The sequence below is a fragment of the Papaver somniferum genome, chromosome 10 (assembly GCF_003573695.1).
Source record: "Papaver somniferum cultivar HN1 chromosome 10, ASM357369v1, whole genome shotgun sequence".
Classification (NCBI taxonomy): Eukaryota; Viridiplantae; Streptophyta; class Magnoliopsida; order Ranunculales; family Papaveraceae; genus Papaver; species Papaver somniferum.
The window spans coordinates 108591953-108605626 of NC_039367.1; the positions used below are offsets into that span (position 1 = coordinate 108591953).

Consider the following 13674-nt stretch of genomic DNA (forward strand, 5'->3'; position numbering starts at 1 on the left):
GTTGTTTTCTTGGATTTGTACAGGTAAGGGAAGTTATTAAGATAACTATGAAAACCCTAAAGTTAGACCTACTTTCTGCCTATAAATAGAGGCTAAATCTTAACTCAAAAGGTACAAATTTTCTAATCCTTTCCACACAATACACCTGTGAAGAAACTCTCTCTGACTTTAGCATCGGAGTGTTTTTTGTAGGTACCCCCGCCATTCAACATCATTCACATCAGCAATCTTTTATGGATTTGAGTCAGTAGTTGGAGATCGATCAACCTACATCAATCACAATTTCTTCAGCATCTTTGGTGGAATCAAATCAACGACGGAGATTTAATCCATCTACACATATCTCGAAGAGTGTTGGGTGAATATTTTTGCACCAACAACTCCTAATAGAGTTTAAGAGAAAGGGTCTCATATAGTGGATGTGCGTAACCTACAACATACTAATAGTAACTAACATCATACTAATAGGTTAAAATAACAACACTTTCAATGAATACCGTGACATAAAATGAGTGTGTATAGTGCCTCAACAACATTATTAGCTTCGATATATTGTATAAACTCCGCCAACGTTTAAATGGTGTATGCATTTGAGGTCTATATTTCAGTTCATTGGTTCATATATTACATTTCCAAGTGAATGTTAAGAGGTGAAACACAGAACTTACCCAGTAAAAGCACAACATATTACCTCAGTATTGCAGGCACCTTTTTCCAGAACTACGTCTCCATCCTCCTGCATCAAAACACATCACGACCAAATGCACAAACACTTGGATAAATATTTTAACCCAACATAAGAAATCTCCAAGGGATGAATGGAACACATATATCAAACATGCTAAATATAAACAATAGTATGAAATATATCATAAAATTCACATATATGGGATGATCAATTTTCAGACTCCAATATGATAGATAGAGAATCAATAAACAAGTAGAATAAAAGAACAAACACATTGCAATTGGAACCTTAGTTTTATTGCTAAAGTGAATGAGTTTTACAACGTTTTCCTTTAAGTTGTTTTCTGCCCTAGGAGTTGTACCCTTCTTCTTCTTCTTTTTCTTCTTCATTGTATTTTCTCTGCCCCCTACAGGTACTCTCTTGCACCCTATTTATAGGGTAGCACTACTTCTATATTCTTAGTTATTCTAGGTTTGGAAACTCCCTATGTTCGTAATCTTCTAAAAATAAGACTCCTAAGATTTCTTTCTAGGATTAAGAACTACTTTCTAGAATTACTAGAAGATTGTTTCTTGGCCTATACCTAAAAACGGATCAGACCTCCCCCATCAGGAGGCTTTTGGTCCCTCAAAAGCATTGAGTTACGATACACGGAAGTTTATCCTGCAGCTGCACTCTTGAGTACCACTTTGCATGCCTCAAACTTTCCCTTTAAGAGATTCTTCAAACAATACTTGTTCTCCAATTATACTTCACTTGAGCTAAGTCTTGCACAAATTGTAATGATGGCGACTTGTTTTGCTCGTCAAGTAGTTGGATTCCAGGTTCCACGCGCTGTGTTGGTGGTAACTTCTGCGGCTGTTGCAGGGTGTTTCCAAACTCTTCTAACAACTGTTGCAGATCGATCTTTTCGGTTTTAGCGCACTCGTCAGAGTTTGCACAAACCACCAATGCACTAGGTTGTTTGACAACTTGTCGAACCGTGAGTAGGCTAAATTTCTGACTAGCATTTACCAAGTGTTTGGTTTGTTGTGCAGACATAAGTTGTTTCTTCTTTTCTTTATTGTAGATGATTGTGGTAGCTTGCGGGCGGTCTTTCCACCATGCTGGTCTCAACTCCAAATGCAATTTCCAACATCCTTCTTTATAGTGATCAGTTTTGCAATTCTCACAATATTGGTTGTTCCTGTTTGCCAATACATAATTAGTTCTCCCTTCTTTAAGGACAGTTTTCACAATCTCGCCTTCTTCGGTTCTTGACTGCTCTGTTCCATAGGGTTGATTCTTCATCTCAATAAACATAGCTTTCTTTCTTTTATTAATATTAGGATCTACTGATAATACTTCGTTACCCTTGGATAAAAGTCTTCCCATACATCTCCGGAAAGATTGCTTACTTATCTTCTGACTCTGATACCACTGATCAATTTACAGACCCCAATATGATAGATAGAGAATCAATAAACAAGTAGAATAAAAGAACAAACACATTGCAATTGGAACCTTAGTTTTATTGCTAAAGTGAATGAGTTTTACAACGTTTTCCTTTAAGTTGCTTTCTACCCTAGGAGTTGTACCCTTCTTCTTCTTCTTTTTCTTCTTCATTGTATTTTATCTGCCCCCTACAGGTACTCTCTTGCACCCTATTTATAGGGTAGCACCACTTCTATAGTCTAGTTATTCTAGGTTTGGAAACTCCCCTATGTTTGTAATCTTCTAAAAATAGGACTCTTAAGATTTCTTTCTAGGATTAAGAACTACTTTCTAGAATTACTAGAAGATTGTTTCTTGGCCTATACCTAAAAACGGATCATGGAACCTTGTGAAACAAGCCAGAATGTAACTGAAACACGCAGACCAAAGTTTAGTAAGGTAACATATATAAGAATAACACAGGGGTGTAAAGCCTTACTCTACAGATGAGATAATGTTATAGTAGATTAACAACCTTTTCTCTTTTCGCTCCAGAAACTACATAACATCTATTCAGAATTCGAATATGTGCAAAACCTCTATTCAGAATCTGCGATTTATAACCAAAGCTTAAAGAACTAAATCAACCCACCACTGATGCATAATTATGTTGTTCAATCTGGATTTTTGTACCGGTTCGAATACTTAAAGAGATGACATCGTTGAACCTATGCAATCGTTGTGAGTTCAACCCATATAAGGTTTACCTTCATAGTGCTGCCAATAACCTAATGCATTTATGTTTAAATGGCGGTGTATATTTTCTAGTCGTAACGGCATGAAATATGTAAGGTAGTCCAGTCAACAACCCAATTCTACTTCCATAAATAGCGATGAAGAAAGAAGTTTACAGCTTGACCATTCTTAATTTATTTTATATTTTGGAACATGGTTTTCACTTTTGAATCTTAAAGATCATACATAAAGGTATAATGATAAAAAAAATAAAATTAGGAACGATGTCTCTCTAAAAGAATTACAAAAGACAATTAATGACACAAAATCCATTTTATACAGAGTATATAATAAGGCTGGAAATGTCTCTAGACACATCAATTTAGCATTCGGAATCTCCCCAGACCTGTGGTCCACGTGTTGTAGTGAATATGTCAGATCCATTTAATTATTTTTGTAATGGTTTCAGTTATACACCATTAACATGCTAAGAAGAGAAATCACTCTTGTGAACTTAGTGGCAGAGCTCATGCTCATTATGGTGCCTAATTGGTGTCATTGCTGGATTTCTGCAATATATCCAACAAAGAGCTCTATCATCAATTAGGATAGACTTCCCAGATATATCAACCCTGTGGTGATTCTCAGCCTAAAATATAGCTGCATATTACTTGGTGATGCGATATAAAAAACACTTGTCAAATTTTTTTAGCCTTCTTTTAAGTGAAGCTCAAGACTGTTTATTTGTAAAATTCAAAAGGATGTGTCATGGTAACATCTAAAGTAAGGGAAGAATATATTGTGTACACTTACTTGTGAATTTCAATGCACAATTGTTTATCCCATTCACACCGAACCTTGCATCATGCACTGAACAGAGATGGATGGTACGCGGAATTGCTTATGTAAGAGATAATTACTTTTAATTAAGCTTCACCTAGCAAAAATAGTAATGGGTGGGCATGTTAGTTCAATTAGATGTTTAGGCAGTCCTACTCATTAGTATGTTCTGTTAGATGAAACCTTGTAATCTATTATGGTTGAGGTTGGTTGACTATTATTAAACACTGAACAAATACACTCTGTGGATGGAGAACATCATAGTATTTTGATTGTAGCAAATGCACTCAGTACAGTATATAGACCTTCTCCGGTCCAAATTTCAACACCTCCAGACAATTCCACGGAGTGAGCTTACCATAGTTGAATGACAATTCCTCATGCAGTAGCTGGTTAGTGCATTATATCTTAATCAATCAACTAAGGAATTACCTTTTTTTCCCTATAATTTTCTTTCTATCTGCAGGATAGAAATATCTTTATGGTATCTCGTCTAAGAAAATAAAGTTAATTACTAAAGATACCTTTGTCACAGACCCACACCTTATATCGGAGAGCTTAATTATATAGGTGATGAATCAAGCACTTTGACTGCATGTAGACCTCCTGGAAACCTGAATGGATATGGATTAAAGTTAGCAACACCGACTGATCCAAACCTGAATATATTTCATAATTGTGTTACCATTTGTAGTTCGATCTCCCCTTGCAGATTTTCCTTTTAAAAGAGATAACATCATAAATAAATAAAAAAAAACGAAAAAAAAAAAAAGATTTCACCATGTTAAGCAGATGCAGATGCAGCTTTCACCATGTTAAGCAGCAACTACCCAAATAACCAAAAAGAAAAGTCATTTTCGGAAATTTATCGAGCACCTTAAATACAACATTAGTTTACAACTGAAATAGTGAAAGAAACCTAAAAATATAGCAAGAAAAGAGTGAAAAGCAAACAGTGTAGCAAATAGGGATTGCATGGTATACCTGGACCCAATAGGTCATTGTCGTTCACAACTAATCAGCTGTATGATCCGCATGGGCAGGACAAAGAAAAACTTAACAGCAAAATGATCGAAGTAAACGCTTATTACTGGAGTCTGGAACAAAAAAAGGGATAATCTAAAATCTCAAAATAGTCAGGCGTCAGCTAGATAACAACACAATTTCAAAAATTAGGATTTTATTAATATATAGTTGTAAAGATCCAGAAAACAAAAGCTCACCTTAATCGTTTTCCTCCATGGTTTCCTTCCCAGAAAGCTTAATCGATAAATTACTTCAGAAAGGGAAAACTCTTCAGACAAATTGATCACCATTTTTTCCCATGATGATAATTGGCTGTAGAAGAAACGATTTGATCATTCACAATTGGGAGATATTTCTGTTTAGAGATTTTCTTGGGTTTCAGAATCATAGTCCCCGATAGCAAAGAGAGTAATGTGAAACTGTGACGTTAATTGGTGAAGATTAAATTCATTAAAAAACCATTCGGATCATCTTCCCTGTTAAAGAGGTTTCAGAGTTTTTTTTTTTAGCCGATGGAATTCAAAGAAGTAGGCTGCTAAGGAAATAAAAATGAAACGCATGAAGCAAAAACATTTAAGCTAATTAAACAAATGGGAAAGTATCACGATACAATTTAAGAGAGGTATGGCATGTTCAAAGACTTGGGCTTATACTGTTGACCACCGTTGGATTTAAATATGAGATGAAATCCTGGAAGGGGGAGAAGATCCCAACTGCCGGTTAGAAAACTGAATATATCCCAACTGTTGCCTGACACACCAAACACTCCTGTTTTATGAGCATTGATTATATAATTAATCCTTGTTTTGATGGGCTACACAAATATCTTTATCATGCAATAAAAATACTCCTCTCCATCTATAAACCCACTAAATATGACCCGTACCGTAACGATATCCCTCTCCATCTATAAACCCACTAAATATGACCCGTACCGTAACGGCCCAGACGACGATTTGTGTTATTTTGGTGGGGTTCTCAAATCCTTACCTTAGGTCTTAATACGGACAAACGAATGGGTTTCGTTTCTTTGGCATTCACATTATCGGCCCGTTGGGTTCCATCGGCCCGAGTATTTGTCAGGAAAATCCAGCATGACAATTTTCTATGAAGAACAATCAAAGAAATCTTGTTCTTTTTGATTGGAAAAAATAAAAAAATTAATCACTGGTTCTATGATCCTAATCCTATTGACCATTAATGTGAGAACTGAGAAGTAAACTCACAATTGAACGTTTTGGAACCACTAATTTTGTTGGTTGCTTTGGCTATTTGACCACGACTACAATCTAACATTAAGTAGCTATTCCAAGCTGAATCTGAACTTCACATGGTAACCAAGCAGATGGATTTTGACTGTGTTAGACCATTTAGACACCAGAATGAATGAACTATATGAAGCTAATAACTGTTAATATCAGTACATATTGAGTACAATCTTTGAACTCTATACTTTTAAGTACTAATTTGGAATGTTTTCAGCCACAAAAGGCTCCACCAAAGTATACCAAGTTCAAGAAATTGGTTCTTCCCACACATCTGTGTTTTAAACTCTCGTGATATTCTTGGACAAATTTATAACCCCTGCAAGAAAAAAATATTAAACTCACTGGTGGAAACTTCGACGGTGTACACCACATGAAAGATTCTAACTTCCTTAGTGGAGTAACTCACATTCAAATTGGTCATGGTTTCCATTCATCTCTATCGAACAACTAGTTGAGAGTCTAGATGACAATTCTCGTGAAAGACCCCATGGGGACTCCACGTAAACTGGAAGACCAACTTTGTCTCCTGTTGTGGGGTTTAGCATATTAAAACAGAACAATAACATGTTAAGCAAACTTGGAAGAAGATAACAGTAAGCAAAATATACATCGTTGGTTCAATTCTAGCATGTTATGAGAAATTCGTGCATATGGATTATTTGAAATGTAATTTGAAATTGTGATGTGATGGCCTACATTCAACATTTTCCATGGAGCATGCCCACGTCTAGGCTGGTAACTTCAGTGGTGACTCATGTAAGTTAAGGAGGCATCTTCATTTTTCCTGGAAAAAAATAAAAGAAAAATCGGGTTCATAAGATTTGAGTAGAACAACCACGAATTGCAAAAACAAAAGATGATAAAATAAGAAAATATGGAAGATATCAATTGAAGACGCACCTGCAACATCGACTTAAGTCACACTGTGGTGACTCATGTCTGAGGGGCTCTTCATTTCCTGCCAAACTGAAAAAGATAAAATCAAGTAAAAATGGAAAATATCAGTTGAAAAAAATACCTTTTCGTTCTCATTCTCATGTAAAAACCTTTCCTCCATATAGTTTACTGCTTCCGTGTCGACTTCCGCAAATGAATATGCAAGCTAGGATTCAACCCTCTTTAACACGGCCATGGCATCTGAATCAGCTAAATCCGTCTCATTGCCTTCATTTCCTTTATCGAGCACTGCAAAAATATCAAGAAACGTCGGCCTCTGCCGATTAAATTCCCTGACGGGCACATTATGACGCATTTAATTTACCCATATCACAGGGAGTCATATTTAGTGTCTACACCTAGTCAAATGACTCGCACCCTTATTTAACATCCTGATACAAAATATCCAGTCCCCTTGACCAATCATAAAAACAAACAAAATAACCAATCCCCGGTTAGTTTGCACAATGTAGAATACCAACCATTTTAGATACCCAACATTTTTAGAAGCCAATATAAAGAACACTCTGATTGACACCACTTAAGCTGACTAAAAGAAAAACAGACATTACCAAGGTGAACACCAACGAAATCATCAAACAAATCTGTTATGCTAATAGGCCATTTGAACCGTTTAAGAAGATAAAAACCAAAAGCAGCAGTAGACTACAACTTCTTTGTGACTTCCAATTTTTACTACCTAGAAAAATATAGTAATAAAAAGAAACAAACAGATTTAATTAATAAGGACATCTAAATAGAGAAGATAATCATAATGCGCTTTATCCTTGGTTTAAGGCAGTTTTCTACAAAGTGCTTTAGTTTAACAATAATCAGTACGTCTTGCCGTATACTCAGGATCAAAGTGGTAAAAGTGGCAGTCATAGGCACACTTACAATGAAAAAAAAAACATGTTTTCCTTCTCTTTTATGCAACATTAATTAATTAGAAAGTAGCCAAAATGGATAACAAAAATTTGATACTTGATTGGTCTCTAATTTCGTTAAAGCATTGTATCCACTGAATGCCAAAAAAATGCAACATCATAACACAATAAAATGCAATTATATTACCTTAACACGTTCATCCTTTAATTCGATAAAGTGGTTCTTCAAAAGAGGAGAACATCAAAGGCAATAAATTAGGAATGTTGGTCAGCACAAACCGCCCATACACCTGGAATAAAAACATCACCAGCTGAGGACTCTTGATCAGTAAATATCTTGCATGAGTGGGTACTGGTTTTCTACATGAATAGCTTGGCTGAATCGTACCCTTTAAATATACAGTATCGTGGTCAATCAGTAAGCCAATGATGCACAAAAGTGCTGCTGAAATCTGCAATTTATCACGAATTGATACTTCATCCGTGTTTAAACTTCAACAAATAATTGTCGTTTATGGTGAAGCACACTATCTGTGTGAAACAAACCCAAATTTTGTTGGAGACAATGACCCAATTAAATCATCAAATTTTAGGTTCATCTGCCCATAAGATAACGCTTCGCTAAAAGTAGAGGATTGGAGTGAAAGACCATAGCATGTAAAATATGTAAAGGACCAAGGAAGAGAAAAATGTAGCTGGAAAATAATAGTGCAGTGGCTGATCAATAATATTGATTAAATTCGATAAACAAAACCAAGATTTGACTGCATGCCTTCAAGAGAATTTTGCTTTATCATTGCTTAGCAAAAGAATACGTTCAACCTAGATCACTCTGCGGTGGGTTTTCTACAACATCAACCTAAAATTTCAAATAACTATGTACCGGTTTATATTCTACATACTACATGAGGTGACAACTACGTCAAATAAGCCAAATAAGAAGAAAAATAGGAAAATGTAGTTCTAATTCAACCTGGTCGATTTGGCTACTCAGTCATGCTTTTCAAGATGAGCAGCAAAAAACAGTTTACTGTTTAACTTATGTGCTTCATAGATTCATTTCGTTTTTCTCTTGAACATATACATACTCAAATGACCATCAAAGTTCCTAACATATTCAATCAATATGTTTTAAGAAAACATTTCCAAAAGCCATATACTGCAAACATAGAGTAAAGGATCAAAACACTCGACTCTGCTACAATTCACGGTAAGAAGCGGATGGAAAATGTCAAAAGTTTTCTTCTTAAGTATGGGTTCACAATCCCAGGGTGTCAGATTTAGAAAAATACAGCCTAGGAAAAAATTAGAAACATTGGCAGTTATCACCTCTGATACACAAAAAAAGAACACTCTGTCTACAATACCGCTACATGAAAACGCAGGGTGATTTAGTTTTGAATTTATCATAACAAAATTGATCCAACAGACATTTCTTATTTTTCCTACCCAGAGAATTGGTTCACCAGTTTTATCCATGGTGCATTGCTCCTCGTTGTCAATACTGCTAAAGCAGGTTCCTACGGCTGAAAAGTTCAACGCATAAAGAAACTTGATCAGTAAAAGCATTAAGCACAGCATCGTTAATTTTAGAACGCGATGAACAAATACGAAGTGGCATTCAACAAAATGAGTATAAACTTTACATATACACCATTCAAACATCTATTAGACGGATGATAGATAGGTGCTCCTTCAAACCTAAAACTGACTGAATTTAGATACCTGATGAGGTAACTCTAATTTAGATAACTGGGCTTATCATAAGAGTTCCAACACAAAGATATTCAAATCCTAACCTAGTACATCACAAACCAAGTAGAATTCAATTGACCTTTACCTAGGATGGATGCATGCTGGTTTCCCTCGGAAAATGTGGTACACCAACAAAAACAATCTAATATGCATAAGAAATGAGATGTTTATTTGTCACTTAATTTGGTAACAATCATTCATTCACAGATTTAGAATACTGAAGGGGTCGATCATTATAAAATTATCAGGAACTAAATCAACCTAAAACAATCATAAACAAAATTGACTCACCTAAGATGTTTAGTATTCTGATGATTTTCTGAATACAACAATCGAAACCTACAACTGAAAGGTTCCTACGGCTTAAAAGTTCAACGCATAAAGAAACTTGATCAGTAAAAGCATTAAGCACAGCATCGTTAATTTTAGAACGCGATGAACAAATACGAAGTGAACAACAAAATTGAATTTATTAGGAACTTAAGTTGAAAAATCAAACTGTCATTGAAACAAATCAATAAAAAAAACCCGTGTAATTCCTCAGATGACCTACCAAATCGATGCGACTGAAACATGGTGAGATGATGATCTCGTCTAGGATTTATGTAGGGATGCTGCTGCATGTAACGTATGAAGATATTATTAGCGGGTCTTTAATGAAAATCGGTTAGAAGAATATTAGGGGAAGGTTTTGAACGGAAGAGCTCTGAGAGGATAATAATGATTTCGTAACCGACGAAGAGGATAATAATGGAAGAGCTCTGAGAGGATAATAATGATTTCGTAACCGACGAAGAGGATAATAATGGATACTCTGATCTGACCGGTTGGATGCGGGCGCTAAACATGGGTTGATTCTGAACCACGATTTGTCTCTCCACTCCGAGAGAAAATGAGAGGAAATGAGGACCATCGATCACAAAAAAACACCGATCCAAAACCGTCGGATCAGCAAAAACACACTTATTTTTGTAAGATAGATTAGTGGTTCATTAACATTAATTTGGTTTCTATATTCATCCCTCCCCTTTTAATTCTCTTCAAATCTAAGAATTAAGATTTTATTTTTTCTTCTCTTTCATCCTCTCTCAACTCCCAACGAAGCTTCTGCAATTACCACCACCAACTCCGCCGTCGCCATCGCCACCACCACATCCTCCACTATTAACTGCATATCTAACAGTATATAAGATTTTTGATTCATCCCTGATAGATTAGTAAAGTTTTAAAGAAAAATCATTTTATTTCTTTTAATTTCAGATCTCAAAATCAAATCTGCCACCATCTTCTTCATTGCAGCCACCATATGTATCTCCGACGCCATTAATTACCACCATCATTGTCAACATTACCACCATCAGCATCTCTATCTCCACGTTTTTGTTTATTTTTTTCCCAGTGAGATTCAAGAGAGAGGTTTGAGTGCTTTGAGTGAGATCATTAACAACAACTATCCATCAACGATTCACAACAATTCGTTTGAACCAATAAATTTCAGATTTAGATTTGATAATTTCGATTTCATTAATTTTCAGATCTGGGAAATTAGTGATATGGTAAGAAAATTGATTATTGAAGAAAGATAAGTGTGATCTTAATACCAATGGACATGAAGATTAAATGGAAAGGTAAACAATCAATTTTAGTTTAAATTTCTTGTGATTTTGATTCGATAAAATTCAACGAAATCAATAATTTCTATGTGATTGTGTTTTAATTATTTACTGGTAAAGATTTAGGTGATTTGTGTTTATTCGGTGTTGTACTGGTGGTAGTGGATCTTATTGTAGTGGTGGTGGTGATTGTGGCAAGTGTAGTTGTAGTGGTCTTCAGTTTTTATGGATCAACTACAGTTGTTGATCCCATTTACGGGATCAACTCGTATTTGTTAACAACATTTCCTTGAATTAGTATAGTCATGCTTGTAGTTTAAATCATGTTTGCTACAAAAAAAAAATTGTATGCAGTTAGATTTTTAGGTTGTTGGTGGATCATTTTGATGTTTTGTTTCATGGTCGAAAAATCTATGAACTTCAGTTTTTATGGGATCAACTACTGTTGTTGATCCTATTTATGGGGATCAACTCTTGTTGCAACTTCTGTTGTTGCCAACATTTTTTATGGGATCAACTACTGACTCCTATTGTTGATAGAATTTCTTTGGATTAAGTATAATCATGCTTGTAGTTTAAATCATGTTTGTTAAAAAAAGTTAGTTTAATTTCTTGCTGGTATGTGTATTGTTATTCGACTAATGTTAGTGGTGGTGGTGTTAGATTTTATAGTTGTAAAGTTCTTCAAATGTTGAATTTGTGGTGCAATGGTAGCATGACTGACTCCACGTCAGATGATGCGTGTTCGACTCACGCCAAGTTCATTCATTCATATATGTATTTTCTTTTTCAAACTTTGGTTGTTGCAGGACAAAGATGGTTGTTGCAGAGATTTTTAATTCACTGCTCTAGCACGAAAGGGCTGGATGTGTTGAAGTTGACTCACTACAACTTTTTTTGCATGTTTTTTAGGTTTCATACTAGTTGGGTTTCTTTTTTTTATGTTTTTTAGTTTGTACTTGTTATGTTTGTAATGGCATACATTCTGATTTTTTTTTTTTTATGAATGTTATTCTTTTGTTTCTTAAGGATATGTCAGTTTGCAGGCAGGTTTATTGGTTTTTATAGGAAACAGACTCATATAAATGGTGTCAACTCCAACTGTTGATCCCATTTTTTGTGGATCAACTTCCATTGTTGATCCCACTTAATGGGATCAACTTCAATTGTTGATCCCACTTAAAGGGATCAATTTTGGTTGTTGACACTATAATCTGAAAACATTGTTCCTGAGTTCCAAATTTTTGGGTCAACTTCCATTGTTGATCGCACTTCCACTGTTGACACAACTGAACTGAGATATTTTCTAGTTATTTGTTCTGAATTTTGATGGTCGCGGCGGTGGCGGCGACAACGACGGTAGTGGCCGCGATGGTGGTGGTGGCGGCAACAGCGACAATGGTAGTAGTGATGGTGGAATATTAGTGGCGGTGGTGGTGGTGGTGGAATGTTGATGGCGGTGGTGGTCGTGGTGGAGTGGCGGTGGAGGCGATGCTGGTAGTGGTGGAATGGTGGTGGTGGTGGTGGCGGCGGTTGTGAAATTATATAGAAATAAATTTGTTAAGGGATAAGGTTTTTAAATGAAAGATAATATTATAAGTGAGGGTATTAAGGTAATCTATATTTTAATGGATAAGGTTTTTAAATGATAAGGGTATATTTATTGTTGTATAAGGGTATTTTTGTTGGGTGTCAAAACTAAGGGTATTTAATTAATATACCCAATTCTTATTACCCTAACCAGTTTTTTCAACTCATTTTCATTTCATCTTCTCCTCTTACCTCTTCTCCTCTACCATACCGTCTTCCCCCACCACACATCCATCGAAAACTCGTCGATTAATTCGTCGTAATCGTCAATTCGAAAATTCTATCGTCTATTAATCTTCAAACATGCAGCCAAAGCCTACTCGTGTGAAACATACTAATAGAAACCTAATCGAGATGACCCTGGAATTGGAAACTTAGTTCAATACAAACAGAAGAAAAAAACCGCTGAAGAAGAAGAAATCACTGACGCCGCTGGAACCGAAGAAATGGCTCGATTGAGAAAGTAAGGGCCTACTTAAACTCACTCTAGTACTTCAATTTTATGTTTGCATGCATATCAAATTCGGGCAGAAAAATTGAATTTGTGAATCTGCAGTTGCGACGCCGACAAGGTGTTTGTTCCACTACCTTGCTGACTTTTCATGTTTAGATGTAGTCATTGTCTTCCAAGGTTGGATATCATGCCGAATTTTCATATCTGGAAATGCGATTTACAGGGTTGGCACGATATTCAACCTTAATATCATGCCGACTAAATGTGGTTTTAATAGTCGTTGGATTTTGAAATTACTATCATGTCGATTAATGCTTTGACAATGTTTGTGTTTCCTGAGTCCATATAGTTAATAGTCGGCATGGTATTTGAATACCACCCTGCCGACGTAGTATTAGTCGGAACTATATGGATCATTGACCCTGCCGACTAGCTGTGTAGAAAATCCTTGTATTTCCTGTGTTCCATT

The 13674-nt window shown here is 35.7% G+C and overlaps 1 long non-coding RNA gene across 9 annotated transcripts; it reads right to left on the bottom strand.

Annotated features, from left to right (window-relative positions):
• Positions 1-3: 3 nt before the first annotated feature.
• LOC113318028 lies at positions 4-10536 on the bottom strand. Of its 9 annotated transcripts, none has more exons than XR_003344229.1 (12): positions 10102-10536; positions 9243-9319; positions 8182-8324; positions 7981-8083; positions 6871-7155; positions 6667-6754; positions 6377-6496; positions 4900-6286; positions 4661-4773; positions 3650-4502; positions 669-736; positions 4-267 (listed from the first exon to the last, which is right to left on the bottom strand). It is a non-coding gene; the product is annotated as an uncharacterized LOC113318028 (long non-coding RNA). The 9 variants fall into 9 exon arrangements; XR_003344230.1 differs by having other exon boundaries at positions 692-736; positions 10102-10535; XR_003344226.1 differs by lacking the exons at positions 4-267; positions 669-736 and adding an exon at positions 2320-3405 and having other exon boundaries at positions 10102-10374.
• Positions 10537-13674: the final 3138 nt, after the last annotated feature.